A 13,337-nucleotide genomic window follows, 5' to 3' on the forward strand; every position below is an offset into this window, starting at 1 on the left:
TTCTTTTCTGGAGTTTAATTAGAGGAATGGAGATTAGTTGTGGCTATGTGCCATTTTGGGGCTTTGGAAATTCAGATATGGCAGTGAATTGGTAGGCACGCCTGGGAGAGGTGGTGGACAGCTCTGGCTCCTGAGCTCCTGTGAACTGGTCTCCACAGAGCACCACCCAGGCAGGACGTGGTTTTCCAGTAGGTGGGAGGCATTGATGGGCCTGGAAATTACCCTTTTAAGTTGGGGTGCTAGGCACGTGACCAGAACACATTCTGTTCTACGTGACTGTCCCGAAGCATTAGCAAAGTAATGTGTCATTCATGATGTGATGGAGCAGAATGCATAAAGGAAATGAGTTCACTAACTCTATTAGGTTAAAAGGCAAATAGGGACTGAAACAGTGATCACAGGGCAGTATTGAATTTTTAGAATCTGTTCTCTGACAGCAAATTTCTCTTTTAATTTACCCTTAATGTTACAAAATAATGAAGTTTGAGGAATCTTGCAAACAAATGGAGGAAGTTAGAGTGTCACACAAATCAACACACAACAGTCTTCCTACAGAGTTTCTTAGTTCCAACTTACTCTTTTTAAAAGTTCTATTTCAGCCAAAAGCAGAATAATTCAGCATGGCGGGGGGCGGGGCGGGGGGCTAAAAATAAGGAACTAAAAATAAACTCAAAGAATCAGGAATACGCTTTTCTCAAGGTGTGATATCCTAGACCACACACTCCTGCTTAGCCCTTGAACCTCTGCATTGCAAATTGTAAGAAACCTTGTCTCATTTGAAACTGGGATTTATTATTTATTTATTAGTTAACAGTTGGGATTTATTAGTTATCAGTTACAGATCTCCTTTCCATCTGGTTAAATGGGAGAAAACTGGAAGGTGATCTTGCTGGAGCGCTGAAAGAAATGTGGATGGAGTAGGGTGTTTATGTCTAGGCTCATCCCTTTGCAAGAATCAGGAAAGGTGTGTAGGTGACAAGTGTTGGGAGAAAAAGGACTTTTAAAACACAGCCAAAGGGAATGAAGTTCTTGACACAACCACGACAGGAAGGTATTGATGCTAGTTTTGCTTGACAATTGGGGTGGGTCATGACTGTCAGGGGGTGTTTTCCAGAGGAGCAAAGTTGTTGAAAACAAATCTAAGGGATATGATTTCTCATAGTGCAGACGCCCATCAACTAAGTGACTGGCACTTGGCAAGTTCTTTAAAATTAATTATTACCATTATGTTTATTAGAGCCTTAAGGGTTAATAGCTGAACACTGTATTTTCTTCTCACTTTTTAAATCAAAGGCTGAAATTGGTTTAAAATGTCTAGCAGAAAACCACAGGTTAATAATCTTGATACGGATGGGGAAGCAAGCTTTATTATTCTCATTTCAGTGGCTCATTTTCTCTTTATTCAGAGTTTTGTTTGCATTCCTCTATGCGGTGTCTACGTTTTTATCATCTTGACCCTCTCCTGTGCTGTGCACATCTGTTTATAATATTTGACATATTTCCCATTGTGTTTTAAAGTTCTCATTATACTCTTGGCCCTTGAAGGGCACAGGTTACTTCCTAGACTTTGTGAATCTCTCATACTTGTATACTTGGTTGGTACCTATATATAACCTGAATTCAATAAATATTGAATTATTGCTGTTGTATTTATTTGGTGTGTAATTCTACATGCTAAATTATGTTCTCATACAGAATCATAGTTTGCATGTGGGTGTTTATTATTTTATTTTGTTCTTATTGTATGTGTATGAGTGTATTGCCTGCATGTAGGTAGGTGCAAGTGGGTCATGTGTCATGCAGTGGTCATGTCCCCTAAAGCTTTGCCTGCCTCAGAAGGCAAAGAGGTCAGAAGAGGGCATCGGATCCCCTAGAACTGGAGTTATGAATGGCTGTTAGCTGCCATGTAGGTGCTGGGAATCAAACCTGGGTCCTCTGCAAGAGCAGTCAGCACTCTTAACTGCTGATCCATCTCTCCAGAACCCTTATTTGTTTATTTTAAAACAGAGTCTCATGTAGCCCAGACTGGCTTTGAACTTAGAGAGTTCAAAGGACTCTAAGCAGAGGCCGACCTTGAGCTAACTCCTGGTCCTCCTGCCTCCTCCTCTGAAGTGTTGGAACTCTAGGCATGTCCCTTCACAGCTCACAGTTTTATTAGGGAGATAGATAAAAATTTTCTCCTAGAAGTGAGAGGCATCTCACAATGTTAAGGGGAGAATGAAGAAAGGATAGATAATTGGTCTCTGTGAGGCAGGCATAGCTTTGGGGGACACAGTCTGTTTGGAGGAGGGTTTGGTGGAAGAGAGATGTGGTGGAGGGGGCAGTACATGGCACAACTAAGAATCCAGAAGTAGTTTGATGTGGGAGGGAGCAGGTGGAGGTGGACATCTCAAGACGCTGGGCTCAGAGGTTCATTCCTTTTTTCTTAGCTTATGTTAATGGTTAGGAAGAGGGAAGGCAGCAGAGAGAAGCTGGCTGATAGATGAACGTGTCCTCAGAATAACACAGGAGCTGACCGTCCACTCTGTTCATTGCGTTTTCCTATAAGGGTGAAAGTTCTTGAAGGTGCCTCTTTTGCTGTTGCAGTTGTTGGGTTTTTCCAAGTGGTATGTGATTGTGCTTCTGTAAAACTAACCACACATTTGGCCTATTTAAATCTATCTTCAAAGAAGGGAAGGAACAGGAGGCAGAGAGTTGTGGTGGTCTGAGTTCTGAGTCCAGGTGCCCTGTCAGCAGAACACGCTATCAGTCCACTTGGTAGTCCTTTGTCCCACCAGGGGATGGGGGCAAGAATTTTTCAAGGATCTTTCAGCACAAAGATCAGATATTTGGCCTTCTATATGTGGATGGTGTGTTTTTGCTTGTGCATGTATTTGAATATTTTATCTAGACTGATTCCCAAAAGATAAGTCAATTTGTAGCAAGGAGATTATAAAAGTAAATGAAGCAAAGCCAAATAACACAGTAATTCTCACCCCAAACTGGGAAGGGATTAGTGACAGAACGAGTTTTCTAAATTTCTACCATGCATAAGTTTCAACCTTCTAAAGGTATATGTAACCATGGAATCCTCCCTCTGACTCCCGCCCCCTGTCTTTCTTCCTGTGTACTATGTAGTTGGAAAGATAAAGCAAGAACTATGACCAGCTCAAACCCTCGAGGATTAAAATGTGTCCAAAAAATTGGAAAAAAAAATTTTAAGGAAGAGAACTGTAGATAGGATGCCCACACAGAGGCTGTTGAGTGAAATAATGGACAATAGACTTAGTGCATTATCTGTGGACAATGTAGAGAATTTTCTTATTTCTGAATGCTGTATCATTAAAGAATTTAAAGAAATACTTAGCTTAATTCTCCAAAATTGGTTCCAGTAAAAAAAAGACAAAAAAACAAAACAAAACAAAAAGCCCCAGAAGACCAGATTTTGGCCTAAAATATTTTGGGAAGGCAAATCATCCAAATCCTCATTGATTTCTGCTCAGTAGGAATCTTAATTTAACTTCCTAATTGGGTTTGTTTTGAATAAGAGTACCGTGTAATTTGTCTTCTAAGACAGTTCCTTCTAGCATGAGGTCTGGTGTTACTGCATGGAGAAGTCTTGGTGTTGGGTGAGGTTGCTTAGTGCTGCCCTGGTATATGCACCTGATGCTGGATAAAGCTAAGCTTGACATAATGACAACGTAGCAGTGATTGGTCAACAGGTCCAGCTACTTTTAGACGCCCTCCTGGAGGGCACTTCCCTCCTGGAGTTTATAGCCTGCCTTATAATTGTACAGGATGGGCTCTTCCATTTTCTGAGCTAAACTAGATGCTTTGGACCTGGAGCCGGTACCAAACAGTCTAGCTACATGTTCAAACCAGAGGAAGGTTGATGTCTATATGTAACATTAAAAGTGATTCAGAAAGCACATCCCTCTGGCTGAGTCTCAGCCTAGCAGAAAAACAAACACCCGGAAAGAAGTATTAAGAGGCTTGGATTGATGTGCGTCATGCAATCTGGCCACAAATCATCGCCCACAGAACGCAGAACCGACGTAAGATCAATAATTGCCAGAAAAATTAAAAGTTTCATTTAGTGAAACCGAAGCAATGTTGAACAATTAAACTGAAAACTAGCCTGTTCTTCAGGGAGGACTGCAGACCAAGAGCCCAGGACTGTAACGTGCGGAGGGAGGGCCTGCAGCACATGGTTCTGAAGGAATGACAGACGTTCAGTGAGTAGCTCTTTCCCTCCCTTCCCTTCGCTCCTCTTCTCCCTCCTTCCTTCCCTTCCTCTCTTCCTCTCCTCTCTCTTTTTCCTCCTCCCTCCTTGCCTCCCTCTGTCCCTCCCTCACTCCGTCCCTCCCTCCCTCCCTTTCACTAAAGTTCAAACCCAAACTTTGCACATGTGAGCTCTACCCGATTGAGTCATACCTCCTGCCCTCTTGCTCCTTTCCTACCGTGCTTTTTTGTTTGTTTTTGCTTTTTTGTTGAGGCAGGGTCTTGCTGTATAGCTCAGGTTGACCTAGAACTTGATGCGTTAGTTAGTGTGCTCGTTGGTTTTTATTATCAGCTTGACAAAACCTAGAGTCACTTGGAAAGAGGGAACCTCCATTGAAGAATTTCCTTCATCAGACTGGCCTTTGGGCTTGTCTACAAGAGATTGTCCTGAGTGATGACTGAGGTGGGAGGGCCCAGCCACGTGGGTGGCCAACATCTCTAGGCAGGTGGGCCTGGCTGTATCAGAAAGCTGGCACAGAACAGCCCAGAAAGAGCCAGCAAGCAAGCAGCTTTCTTCCTGGCTCCTGCCTTGAGTTCCTGCCCTGGTTTCTTCAATGATGAAACCTGGAAGTGTAAACTGAAATAAACCCCTTCATCCCCCAAGTTGCTTTGATTATGGTGTTTATCATAACAACAGAAAACAGTTAATATGCCCAGGCTATCCTCCAATGCACCATCCTCCTGTTTCTGCCTCCCAAGTGCTGGGATTGTGAATATAGAACACTACACTTATTATTATTGTTTTTAATAGTCTCTAGTCCATCCAGTTAATGAGGCACATGCATATTTCTACAAAAAAAAATTCAAGGCTTATGAATGCCAAAAGTTAAGGAGACCCAGTCTTCCTTGGGATCCTTCTCTGTTTAAGGCATCTCATGGAATTTTCTGGAGTCTGCAAAACTAAAGCCTGTGTCCCCAAGCTGCAACAGTAGAGGCAAACCCTGACAAGGCTCTGTTCCACCCACTGCAGCTCTGCTCAGAAAACAAAACCCTGCTAAGTCTAGGGGCCACTGACGCCCGCCCTTCCTTCTTCCCAGCACTGGTCCACGTGACCCTCCTTGCTCACATGTTCTTGCTAGCAGTACCTCGGCAGACACTCCGCAGAAAAGGAAGGGCGGGATTCTCTGGAAACAGTTTCTGCGTGTAGTTGGTCTCTAGTCCACAGTAGCTCTGCTCACTGGCCCATTTTTCTTTCAGCCCGTGAATAAGTAAATAATAATCACCTGTGAATAAGTAAACAGGCACACGGGTCTTCTTTTCCCACACTGAGGCGAGCTCTCTGCGAGGCGAAGCATCCTTTTCTGTGATGGAGGGAGGCTTCTTCTGCTTACCAGTTTTGAGATCAGTGTGCTCTAGGGGCTGGCAGTTATAAAGGAAACACTTGTCGCTAGGCTCACAGAACGCTGATGAGATTTCCAGTTAAATTCAGATGAAATGGGCTGTGATTTCCTTACGGTGGCAGGACCGACATTAAACTCGTATCTGGTTTTAACCACTCATTCTTTCCTCTGTCCACACAAAGAGAAGTGTCTTCCTTGTCGGCACAAGGGGCCAGATGCTCTCCAGGCTGCTGGGGAAGCAGATGTTTGTGCCTTTGTGAGGCTGCTCAGACCTGGCTAAGGCCTTTCGTGGGGAGCAGGGTCCCGGCCCGGCGATGACTTGTGCTCTGCTGTGGAAAGTGGGGGATCAAGCTGCACCATGCCATCAGACCCCAGCAATGGGAATCAAACTCTGATCCTCTGGACGAGAAACAAGTGCTCTTAACTACTAAGCCACTCCTCCAACCCCCAGTTCTTTCAATACTTTTACGTGTGTGTGTGTGTGTGTGTGTGTGTGTACACCTGTGGGATCAGGGACAACTCTCAGGAGTTGGTTTTTGCCGTCCACCTTGTTGAGGTGGCCCCTGCCTTGTCTCTGTGATGCAGCTGAGCCAGGCTAGCTGAGCTGTGAGCATCTGGCTGATTCTGCCTCTGTCTCCCATTTCACCATAGGAGTGCTGGGATTACAGAAACTGGCCAGCACATCCAGTCTTTATGTGGGTTCCAGGGATTGAATTTAGGTTGTCAGGCTTGCTTGGCAAGTAACTGCAAAGCCATCTCCTGGGCCTCATCATAAGAATCTTAAAAAAAACATTTAAAAAGCACAAAGAAAATGTGTCCTGGATTTTCACAAAATTGATCACACTGGACAAGCAAAACTTCCTTTTCACTTACTATATAATGAACATCCCCTTTTCATTTATGTATTTTGTGGCTATATGACACATTTGTAGGGCGTTAATGTTAAAATTTTTCTTTGAAGGTCTGCAGAGATGGCTCAGCAGTTAAGGGCACTGGCTGCTCTTGCAGAGGACCAAGGTTCAGTTTCCAGCACCCACATGGTAGCTAACAACTGTCTGTGATGCCAGTTCTGGGGAATCCAACTCCCTCTCTGGTGTTCGTGAGTACTGCACGCATGGGGGCACTTCCATAGATGTAGGCACTTACATAGATACACTCATACACATAAAATAAAAATAAATTAATAAAAATTTTGGAAATAAGCTTGCATAGTGCTGACCATTCTTTAGCTAGTTCTTTCTGCTTCTCCACTCTTCATAGGATACAATTGTAAAAGTATTTTGGAGTTCTGAAGTTGTGTTTATCTCAGAGAGGGGAAGATGACTGAGCCCTGACAGCGCACTTGACACAACTCTGGGTGGCACAGCACATCCTAACGCAGGAAGGAGAGCTGTGTGTCGGTAGTGTCTGTGTTCATGAAATTCAAATATACTCCTATCTGGGAACCCTCATTCACTCCTTCCATTAGTCTTTCATTAATTTGCCAAATGCTTTTGGAGGTCTATGAGGTCCGCAGCACTGTAACTAATTAATGCTGGAGAGGCATTGATTACCAAGACAAGGCCCTCTGAGAACTTGGTCATTGCAGTCAGAGTAATCATAGTGCCTGTGTTCGACAGTTGCTGGACTAATGCAGAAACTAGAATCTGTCCCACTATCACCTGTTGGAGCCTCAGGAGTTAGTGGGGACTTACCTGAGTGGTGGGTGCGGCTTCCAGAACCTTCCTTTGCTACCATTGTTCATTTCCTTCCTGTAGAAACTCCATGAGGCATTTAGCTCTGAAGTAGAATTTTTCAATCTCACTTTTGACCTCTGCCTTGTTAACCCTCCCCAGGGAGGAGTGGTAGTCCATGCATCACTGTTAACATTTCCCTTTGGGTGCACCATAACCTTCATCATCTTTTTTGTTTTTTAAATACAGGTTCTCACTATGTAGCCCACACTGGCCTAGAACTCACAAAAATAAACAAGCTGGCCTCAAACTCACAGAGATCTGCCTGCCTCTGCCTCTTGAGTGCTGGGATTAAAGGAGTACCCTGTCACCCCCAGCATAGCTTCATCATCTTTTAACTCACGTTGTATCATCCATCTTTCCCACCAGAGTGTAGACTCTGTGAGGGAGGACTGTGTTGGTTCAATGATTTAACACCAAGACTGGAATACTTTCCTGAATAAATAAATCTGATCATTCAATTACACAGGTAGCATAAATTATCAGATCATCGCCAAACTATCTTCTCACTTATGCCATAAATATTATCAACATGCAACAAATTATCTGGGTAATTACCAATTTCTCTTTGTTTTATTGAAAGCATCTTTGATTTTTTGATTAAAAACAATCAAAAAATGGATTCATTGATTAAATATATTGCTGAAATCTTAAGCTGTGTTAGTCTATAAAACTTGTGATTGTGTGTCTTTGTAGTTATTGCATCTCTAAGTCCTAGTATAATGCTGGGGACCTAGTAGACTCCCAGAAAGTATTTGACAAATTAGTGGACAATTAATGGGAGGAATGACTCATCGATAAAGAGCACATTGGAATTTCCTGAACATGAACAGCACCAGGAGGCTGAGGGTGAGAAGAGCTAAGACCTTGAAGGTTTAACACAGTTCTGAAGCCTCTGCTCTTTTGGAGATAAATAGTCCCTGAACCTTTGGGAAGAATTGGAACAAAGCTATGAAGTTCATCTCCCTTCAGGGGAGTTTACAAACTCTACAGTGTGTTTTGCATTACCGAGAGACCTAACTATGTCATTTGTTCATTTTTGCTTTGGTGTTGAAGTCAGCAGCATCATTCTTGAAGTGAGCTCATGCTTGCCCTGCTCCCACAATCCCTTTCTTCCCTCCTGCTGGCTGTAATTGAAGACCGTAGGCGGAGGAGAAGACAGGGAGGGGCCGTGTTGTTACTGCCCTGTTTTCATAGAGGACGGGTGTTCTGGGACAGATGGTAAAGAAGGTGACACATCAGCGTTCCTGAGTCCTGGGAGTGGGCTGTGCTTTACGTGGGAGACCTGGCAAACTTGTTCAAAGCTAAACTCAATGCTGCTTGCCGGCTGCTGACATCTTGTTCAATTGCTCTAATTTTAGACATGAATATTCTAGGATGGAACCGTGTTTCATGTGTGTTAAATGTATACTCTGAGCCTTTATGTTGGTACCCAGAGACATCTGAAGGCCTCTCATGCCTTAAAAGCTGTGCCCCACGCACTGGACTTTTCCTTTTATAACTGGCCTCTGGCCTCTGGACGCAACCCTGGGATGGTCTCTCAGGTGGAACTGATATGAGTTTCCTGCTTTGGGTTGTATGTTGTGTATTCATCACTTCTGCAAGGACCCCTCATTTTCTCAACATACCGTTTATATTTAGGAGACACCGTGGCTGTGGTGATACATAACAGATATGCAAGAACTTTTACAACACCCAGGGCCTGGACCCTGCGTCTGGGAGATGTTAAGGAGAGGCGCTGTCTTTCCTGAGAGCCTGGGTTAAGAGGCTCCTTGCTTCAGGCAGAAGGGGCCACAGCCAAGGAGCAGACTGAGGTGCTGCTGATTCTGTTGATGACACAGGCTTTTTGACTGCCCCAAGGTGAAATCCACCTCAGTCAAATGCCCCTCTTTCCACTCCCTGACCCAAACTCTCACAGAAAGTTTGCAAAGAAAATTGTCAGAGAGCTTAGAGAGCCTTAATCTAAGGGGTTATAATTCAGTGGGGTCCTCTTCCCAAGATTTTCTGAACAGAGAAAAAGAGCTGCGTCAGAGGTCACTCAAGGTGCAAGTTTCTTTTATTTTTTTATTATGTTGGGACTGTGTTTACAGTTATTCAAGTCTTATCTGTCACAAATAGTTTTTCATTTTAAATATGGATTTTCTTTTACCATTTTTTATTCCCCATGTCTTCTCCCATTTCTCACCCCCCCTTGCTAGTCCCCTTCTCCCCGGTAACCCTGTCTTCTGCTTTCATGTCTAACACATTACATTGACTGCTCTTGTCCCCCTCCCCCCATTAGACCCCTTCCCCTCATAGGCCCCTTTTAACTTTCGTGTTTCTCTCTCTCTCTCTCTCTCTCTCTCTCTCTCTCTCTCTCTCTCTCAAGCTAACATAACACTGGCTTTTCACTTACTGTCATACCTACTCCTAATTTTTCTTGTTGAGTCAAGTAGTCATCATTATCTTGTCTTCCTAGGAGGCCACCGCTCACTCCTCACCTGGCAGGCTCCCATCATCATGGTTGGCTTCCAGAAGCTCGAAGGGACTAGCACCCTGTCCTCCATGGCCACCACAGATTAGTCAAGGATGCAGCTGAATCAAACACATTCCTTTCCTTAGGTTTTGAAGGAGGACTGTCTATCTCTAAGAAACATAAACTTGGGAGCCATGGGCAGCCATTTTATATTCATGAATGGGCAACGCAGCTCTATGTTAAGGAGAATGAAGAGAGTTGTGAGGGGGATGGAGAGACTCCAGCCCTTTGCGCTCCTGTTCTGGTTTTCCATTCCCACCCTTTGGTTGTGTGAGTCACTTTGGTATCTTAGTGATAAGCTGTCCTCTCTTTCCTTTGGGTCTCAGCAAAGGTGAGCTGCCATTAATAGAAAGAATCCTAGCTAGTCTGCACTTCCCAAGTCAGTATTTCCAGGGGCCCTGCCACTGCTGTAAAGAGGCAGGGGAAGATAGAAGGAGAGGAGAGAGGTATATGCACAAGTCATCACGTTGGGAAACGGGAGGTTTTCTTTCCTATTTCACTTACCATCACAGACTCCCTTTGAGGGGAAGCTTATGGTGTGTATAAGAAGCAGAATCTTTCCAGCAATAGGGTCTTTCAAGCTCTAGGAGGTAACCAAGGGCTATGGCAATAGCCTATGTTATTTTGAGAGTCTCTTGGACTATCCTGACCAGCACTCATGTGTGGAGGCCTCCTCCCTGAAGACTAGCTCTCCTAGCTTTTAGAGGACATTATGCAAAGTGCTAATGTAGAAAATCAATCATTAGTCCATCCCCAGCTTTAAAGCCTAATAAGCACACCAATGACAAGCATAGCAAACTGTGTCAGTGTGGCAGTGGCACTTTTATCTTGGGGGTACTCAAGAGCTAGCTAATTGGACTTAAAGCCCACTCATTGGGAGGGAACTCATGTATGGTACTGTAAACATAGCCAAATACACATGACCGAAGAGGTCATAGAGCCTAGAGAAAAGTCTGTGTCTGTCACATCCCTAGACAAATGTAGTTTCTTACTGTAATGCTAAACATGTATCCTCATATTTACAGAGAAGCACACCAGTCACTACTCATCAAAGAAGCTTCTTTTTGCAATGGATGACAACCATTTCAGAACTCTTCAACCGGTCACACACAGCAAATCAAGTGATACCCAGCGCTAAGCGACACATCTGCAATGGAACCTCGAGACCTAAGGTTCATGCAACATAGTGGAAAAGAGAGTAAAGAGAAAACTGTTGCATCCCAACTCTTGCCAATGAAGCTTCCTCATGCAACAGAGGGCAACACACACAGAAGGCTATGACTGGCCAGAGTGTAGAGAATAAGAGACTGCAGAGTGTGTGTCCCTGGGTAGGACTCATGTTAAACCTCACGCGCCCAGGGCTCAGGGACCACTGCAGAAGAGGGGGTGGAAAGATTCTAACAGCCAGGGGTGGTGCATGAACACAAGGAAACAGTCTTCCAGGCCTCTGGGACCTTGCTCATATGAACATACAACAATGGTGTCAGCATGCTCAAGACTCATGCAAAGTCAATCAGACAAAAACCAGAACAGAGCCTGGGAAGTGGGCAGGAGGCTCTAACCTTATCGGAAGAACTTTAGCAGGTATTCACTCGCTGCCAGATGAGAGAGAGTTGATCTTCTTTAAGGGAGTGATGCTAGATAGGCTAAATAGGCTCCAGAGGATGAACGCACACTGAGGGACATATGGGTATACAAACTTGACTTGATAGGCCTTAACATATATGGCAGAATGCATGACCTCCTGTGGGTGGGGTATGGGAGGTATAGAAGGAGAGGTGTCTAAATATGATTAAGATGTATCATATGAAATGCTCAGATTTAATAAAAACACATTGAAAAACTAAATAAAAAATTAAAAAACCAAAACTCTTGATTAAAAATCCAAAGGACTCTGCATCAACATATTACATACTGTTACAATTTGAATGAAAAATGCCCCTCATAGGCTAATGTATTTGAACATTCAGTCTCCAGTTGATGGCCCTGTTTGGAGAGGTTATTGTCCCTTTAGCAGATAGAGCCTTGCTGGAGGACAATCCATTACTAGGGGTGGGCTTTGGGAAGTTAGAGCTTTGCTCCACTTCCTATTCTTTCTCTCTGCTCTCTGTTCTTGACGCCATAACAAGCATCCTCCGCTATGGTGGACTCTATTGGTCTGGAACCTAAGCCAAAACAAACTCTTCGATAAGATGAGAAGGGGGAAAAAAAAAAAAAAAAAAAAAGCAGAAAAAAAAGAGATGTTAAAAAAGAGTACAAAAATGGTATTGGGTTTTGTATAGTCCATGGTTTTGCAGAATTGGACTTTTAAACACACTGCAAAGCTCTAACACTCCTCTAGGGGGCGCTAGGGTCAGAACTGCTTGAGATGGAAACTGAGAGAGAGAGAGAGAGAGAGTCTCACATCGTCCAGAGCTGGCCTTGAACTTGCTGTGTAGCTGAGGATAGCCTTGGACTTCTGATCCTCCCACTTGCAGCTCCCAAGTACTGTGATCACAGGTGCTTTCACCATGGCCACCTAGAAATACACTTCTAAGAGCCAAAGTTGGATTTGGCGGTTTCACATATACAAATGCGTACCCAATGGAAAGACCGTGGGCCTCTCAGGCAGATGAAATGTGGATTCTTGGATCCTTCCATAAGACACTGATTGTTGGTGGGAACCAGGGATCGTTCATCTTTGAATCCTGCTTAGGACATTTTGAAGCTTGCATATCATTTTGCATATCAAGGGAGAAAAGAGAACCTTGAAAATTGTTTGGATCACCACCGCTCCCTCTTCCCCTTCTGACGTGGATAATTAATACCCCACTTATGATGTGACATGCTCCAATATGATTATTATTCAAACACAAATATTCTTCTATTTTCATTACTAGGAAATAACTTTCTGCTTGTCGGAGCCAAGTTGGGGGAAATCAGCACTGTCTGTTTCTCGTAAAACACATTCCTGCTCTGCCCCGTGCAATACTCTGTCTCAGCTGAAATAAAGGGAAAGAGTCTACACCATGGTTAAGCTATAGCTTTTCATGAGGAGAATATATTATGAATGTGTCCTTTGACCTTCTGTTTGGATTTCAGGTTGTGTGAGGAGAATGCCTGTTAGGGATATGAGTATACCGTATAAAAAAAGACAATTTTAAAATTTATTTTATATTTTCGTGGCTCTGGGAATTGAATCAAAGGCTCTGGGCACACATGTTCTACTACTGAACGATACACTTATTCCTAATTTTTAAAGTTTTATCACTAAAATAGCTTTTATAAATTAATAACAAACTTGCTGGGCATGGTGGCGCATGCCTTTAATCCCAATACTTGTGAGGCAGAAGCAAGTGGATCTCTATGAGATTGAGGTCAGCCTGGTCTACATAGTGAGGTCCAGGCTACCTGGGGCTACAGGGAGACCCTGCCTCAAAATAAATACATACATACATACATACATAAATAAATAAATAAATAAATAAATAAATAAATAAATAAATAAAA

The sequence above is a fragment of the Nannospalax galili genome, unplaced genomic scaffold (assembly GCF_000622305.1).
Source record: "Nannospalax galili isolate Female #2095 unplaced genomic scaffold, S.galili_v1.0 scaffold1022, whole genome shotgun sequence".
NCBI lineage: Eukaryota > Metazoa > Chordata > Mammalia > Rodentia > Spalacidae > Nannospalax > Nannospalax galili.